Source organism: Populus euphratica, unplaced genomic scaffold, assembly GCF_000495115.2.
Source record: "Populus euphratica unplaced genomic scaffold, PopEup_1.0 scaffold2294.1, whole genome shotgun sequence".
NCBI classification, from domain to species: Eukaryota; Viridiplantae; Streptophyta; class Magnoliopsida; order Malpighiales; family Salicaceae; genus Populus; species Populus euphratica.
In genome coordinates this window covers 18,764-25,235 of record NW_011502152.1, presented here as the reverse complement: position 1 = coordinate 25,235, position 6,472 = coordinate 18,764, and positions in this window count along the sequence as shown.

The following is a 6,472-nucleotide window of genomic DNA, read 5'->3' as shown; positions in this document are numbered from 1 at the left end:
TGTTAATGTTTTTTTTTCATTTATTTACATAGAATGTTATCGATTTATTTAATTAAATTCTTGTATAGGCTTTTTAATTCACATTTTGAATTTTAATTCAAATTTACAACTTATAATGGAGTGAGGGTTAGATAGTTAATTAACAAAAACTTTATTGCTATTTTTTTTAATTCTATCATTCAAAATTAAATTGATTAGGGATTGTGTTTCTTGCTGTAGCCTAAGTTTGGGATTGCACGGATTATAATTTTAAAGATTAACTATAATTTAGAAGATTTTGCTGGGTTAGTCTTTTTTTCATATTATTAAAGTGGGGTTTATATATATATAGAATTCAATGACCCGGGTCTCGAATTTCTTTTACTTATTTGAAAATCCTAGCATTGCCTTAACTTTTTTTTAAAAAAAAAGGTTGAGAAACTTGTCATACCCTAAGGCGTTGTGCTGATCACTAGTATAGGTTTACTCAAGTCATTTAAAAAAAAATCACCTTTTGCCTTCAATGTTTGATTTATTGTAATTAGGCTTCCTATTTTTTTCGTTGTGGGTTCCATGATTTTATTATTATCTCATACCCATGTTGTGTGTTATTGTCTCAATACCTTAAAAAAAAAAATGTCATGCAGTGTGTCACCATTTAAGTATTTGAAAAGTGTTTCAACCAATATAAATTAAATTTTTAACTTTTTGGCATAAAAAAAGTAAGACAACTTGTGGTGTAAAATAAGCTAAAAAACTAGTAAAAAAACTAAAAGAGATAATGAAATTCTTGTAGCTTGTGAGGCGCTCCACTATGCATTCAAGCAATAACTCTTGTGATTTATTTCAAGTTCTTGCAGTTCTTTTCATGCCTTCTCACAATCATAATTGCTTCATTCATGACTTGTTTAGCAATCTTTGGATTTTGATCAATTTATAGTGTTATGCCTTAGATTTGACAACTTGAGTGGTTATGGACATGAATTAGTGATTCATTAGTGTTGTATAAAAGCATTTATAAAATGGCTAGGCATGAATGATAGTTTGTGGTTAAGTGTTGGCCTTTTTCTAGTTTGGTGAGTGGGTGTGTTATAATTGTACATTAAACACGCAACCATCTTGCCATGACCTTTACCCTAATCAACTTAATAGGAGAGTGAGAGATTTGTTTTGGGATTTGGGTGCACAATTGATTTATAACTGTTTGGTTAGGTTGATTGTTATCTCATATATCTTCTCCTTCTTTCGATTTGGTAAGGTTATTATTAGATAAGTTGTTTTTACTTTTCTGGTTTTGTTAGCTTTCAAATATTTTTTTTGTTTGTCATTCCCAACCTACTTATATTAGTTCTATCTGATATTGATTCGAATGTTTATGGTTCTTACTTACTATTTTTTTTAATCTTTTCTCTTTTCTCTTGGAATTAGGTTATCATAGATTTCTAAAGGGCACATAAGCTTTTCTTTTTTAGATGGTTTTTGTTACTAAATAATTGGCTTGTATATTTTTCTCATTTCTTACTTTGTTCTTTGTTATGCAAGTTTTTATGGGATAGTTGGTTTTGTGGTTACTTTATCTTTTAAGTTGTTTTTTACATATCTGTAACTCTAAGCTCTTTAACTTATTTTCAAAGGGTTGAGGTTGAATGAGGATATAAGATTTGCACACCTTATTTAATTTTTGGGTCCGTGTTTTGTTTCTGGATTTTTTTTTGTTAGTAATTATTGTTGTTTTATCTATGCATTTGATTTTTATTTTTTTTTTAAGTTTCAATGGTCTATATTGATGTGTTTTGATAATAATATAACATCTTCACTAAATGATAACCTAAAAATTAGGTTAACAAGGAGGATGTTCTTAATCCTAAAGACAAGAAGCCAGAGGTAACATATTACTATATAGCTAAGATCTTTAACTTATTTTCAACTTTAAGACCCATTTCTCAATGCTCATGTTCTTTTAATATTTTTATTAGTAACTTATATATTAATAAGGTTTTATGTTTAAACTTTTTGAAATTCTACAAGTCTCCATTTGAGTATATTAAAAGTATTTTTTCTTTTTGTGGTTTGTATTAGGTGGTGATAAAGAAGTCTAGAGGAGGTGTTAGTAATAACCATAAATTATGCTTAAAATATTTATGGTACATTGAATGAACTTGAGTTATTCATGGATGTTTAGAGTTCAACAGTTTATAGTACTTTTTGTACATTTCACATGCTTCTTTAACAAGATCAACATAAATGTAAAAGTTAAATCTTAAATGAATGGGATTTCATATGAGAATTAATGTAATGGACCATCTTGCCATATTATATAAAGATATTGTTCTTCACACACTATAAATATATCCATGAAATGGCCTATGATGCTCTTAAGGAAAAAGGAATAAATGTTGTTCCTTGAAGAATTTGTGTTTTAATTAATCTTCACTTTTAAATTTAATATGTCTGTGTTTATAAGACTTAATTTCTTTTTATGCTTAAAATTTTAATTTTAGACTTGCCGATAAAAAGATTTATGTAAAGGTATCTTCTGCACTAGTAAGAGGCAAACTGGATATATACTAAGTTTTTTTTCATGTCTTATCTATCAAAGTTCTTATTTCATTTTTAGCTTTTTCTTTCCTTGCTTTATTTTCACGCATGTAGCATTAAATTGATTTTAGAAAATCACCTCTAGTTATCTTATCCTGAATTAATAGCAAATTGGTGTAAGAAATATTAAAGCTTCCTTGATTAATGAAATTGTAAATGACCACTACTAAAAAATGTTAAAATAACATTGTTTTGAAAAACTATTTAAATAAAAATTGTCAAGCTTGATTTTTATTATGTCGTTGGTTGACTCTTTGGGTAAAACTAGAGCATATTGAATCAACACCCATTCAATTTCATTTGAAACTTGACCTATGATAAGGGTCAGGTATACGATTCATCAAGTTGACCTCCTGAGTTAAGTCAAATTTAAGAATAATGGAGCTAACTTGAATTGGTTGTTCATACAAAAACAAATAAAGAAAGAAAGAAAGAAAAGGGAAAAGAATTGGAAAAAACTAATTGTTTTTCTTTTCTTTTATTAGAACATTTAGTGATTTTTTTATTATAAAGAGAAAAACTAGAAATTAAATCTTTTTAATATATAAAAAGAGAGACATCAATGTAAGTTGAAATATAATTCCTTATAAAAGTTTAATAATTTTTTTAGTAGATATTAAAAATATAGCATTCTCTAATATTTTTATATCTCACCTGACACAATAAGAGTTTAAAGATTTAAACTATGTTTGAATGGAAGGAAGCATGAAATAAGGTAAAGCTGGATGGGATTTTTAAAATAATACAAGAAAAGGAAAAGATAGGGTGAGATTTTTATAACTTGGATTTATAAAGAGAGAAAAAAGGAGTTTGTTACAAATTTGTTTTAAAAATATGGTTAATGTATATATTTATCTTAAATGTCCACTCACTTTCAAGATAAAAAATTATTAATAATTATTTTTCAACATAAGTATTTTAATATGGAACATTAACATGATTAAAAGAAATTATAGGTGAATGAGAAACTAATCTTAAAAAAATCCATAGTTGCATGGGTTCTATTTAGAGATCATATTATACACATTGTAATAATTTATAATTTTCTCAATAATTGATGAAGAAGATTAAATCTAAATAATTGCAATTGAGTTATTTATAACAGAGTTATCTTGAACCTTACCTATGTTTAAGTTAGAAAATGGTGGGTAATGCTTAATTACCAACTAACTATAATACAATATTGTTTCCTTTTGTTTTTTTTTTTTATATAATTATTGGTCCTTGTTTTTATTCTCTCTGCTTTATATATTTATATTAAATTTTATCATTTTGTTAGTTTATAATTGTTGGTCCTTGTTTTTATTCTCTACTTTATATATTTATATTAAGTTTTATCATTTTGTTATGTCTCTAACGTGTTACTATCTTGACCATTATTCTTTATTTTTTATTCTTTATAATATTAGAAATCAAAAAAGAATAACGATAATAAACAAGATATTAGCTATGTAACGTAATTTGTAGCTCTTTTTCACCTTTTTGTTTTATGTTGTAATGCAATGTTTTGCTTATAAAACAAAAACCCTTAGTTATGTAATGTAATTTATAGCCTTTTTCTACCTTTTTTTTGGCATTGTAATGTAATTTATTGCTTAAATAAAAATACTTTAGCAATGTATAGTTCTTTCGCATATACTAGCTTAAAAGCCTAACCAAATTCATGGTATTGATTTGAATAGGTTGCACAGAATTAAGCTACATAAAGCTTTTTATGCAAAAACTTGACTAAAAGAGGATAATATATATTTGTAGTGTAAAATGAGAAGTGTATGTGTGTGTGTGTATTAAGTTCCAAAAAAAAAAGGAAGGAAAAGACACAAAAATATCAAAAACTTTAACCTGAATTTCAATAATTAATATTTTTGTAAGTTTGTAAGCATGCTAGTAACATTTTCATAAGAATTTTTCTAAGTATTAGAGATCTATTTTTTAACGGTAGGTGTTAGACCTATTTAGACGTTTAACACAACATGTTATTATACTTAAATGCAATAATGAGGTAAGTAATGTATCATATACAAGTGGTGTATCATAAATTTCAAAATCCAAAATATAAAATATAAGCCTTATAACTAAATTCAAGGCTTGAAAAGTCATAATATTCAATATATTATAATAAAAAAACAAATAACCCTAAAGAAACCTACATCTTCAAGCCAAGTTTCCTCGGCCAAATAAACTCTACTCCTAGCTAAGGCAATTCTAATTCGAAAGACATCATCAAAGTCCAGGACTTGGTCATCTAAGAAACTCTAGCTAAAATCAACTTGTATCCCTCTAGGTAGGTTGGAGAAACACAAGTTTGACATGGTCAAGAAGAGCTTCTCATTTATTATCTTCGTTAGAGGCACAGACTCCCCATATTCAAACCAAAAAGCTTGGGAGGAGTTTTTTAGGTTTTCTATTCTCACACGAGAGTTATAAACCTCCATCCTTGCTATCTTTAGCACTTTTTTTAAGGTGTTTATTATCTCTTTAAACTCATATACCTTTCTCCAATTTATTCATCTCTCTCTCTAGAAGGTCAATGTGACTGTAAGCCTCTGTCAATCATTGTTTAGTTGACTCTAAGGCATAAGTCTAAACTCTTATCTGACCTTGTAACCTGGAATACTCAGTCCTAAAAAAGTTCATTTCAATATCTTGAGCAACCTTTTCTTACCTAAATTTGTGTGCTTTAGATATATAATGGCCTCCTCTATAACCTTTCTCTCCTCATTCCACCTACTCTTGGAAAAGGCACATGTCATGAAGGTCTAAACAACAAAAGAGATAATATAAATTATCTTTTAAAATAGCATAAATAATAATAATAATAATAATAATAATTAGTTATCATACTTAACAAGCCATATGTCCAGTGATGGCCAAATGGCATTGGAAGCTTGGGTCTATCAATCCTTTCACATTAAAAAGAAAGGTGGAGAGTTTTTTTAATGTCTCTATCATGTTCAACCCACCAAGTCTCAGTGTGGACCTCCCATAAAGAATAGTCTTCATGATCCCTCTTTTTTTCTCATTTAAAGTGGAGAAACAAATGGGGTTATTGTCCAACTTAACATTAGAGAAGATGTCCTCCACCTTAAAAGGTAGAGGAGCTTAACTGGAAGACTTAAGAAATAAGTAAACTAGACTTGTAGGAGTATGATCACTTTATGGAAAGGGAATGATCTGCACATCAAAATCTGAACTGATAAAGACTCTTCTTCTCTTCCAATGGGAAATGGCCTTTAGAATGACCAAAGTTGGTGATGGCATCTTGAGACCTCCTAATAGGGGAGAGCAAGACCCCCTCATTTGCCTCTTGATCTTCTGATCAATCCAAAGATTATTTTGATTCCATTAGGAATGAGGATTTGGAATATCACGCATTGATCAATCAAAGAGAGATTCAACAACTAAAAGAAAGATTGATTCCTTGGGATCCTTCCTCATTAGCAAAGAGGTCAGTTACAAGAATGTCCTCAAGAACATCTTTAGCTTGAACTTGGACTTTGGAGATCTCCGCAATGTTTATTTAAATCACAAAACTAATCCTTTTTATTTGCTCTAATGGTTGATTTTTTTCAGAAAAAGAGTCGTCATTAGGAAAGGGTAAGACACGTAACTAGGCATAAATGAGGCAGACTCATTAAATTTGGATCATGATGGTCTCATGTAAAGACCCTGTAATAAAAAAATAGTTAATAAATAAAAAGTGTTGAAATTAAAAAAACATATGAAAGCAAAATTACTTAAAACATCATTGACACGACTAAAAGATTGATGTCTTCTCCCAAGTGCAGGAGTGTCAAAGTAATAAATAACCCGGCAAGACCGGGGTCGAACCACAGGGAGGTTAATTGTACAAATTATAAACAACAATTATAAAACAACAATAACAACAACAGTA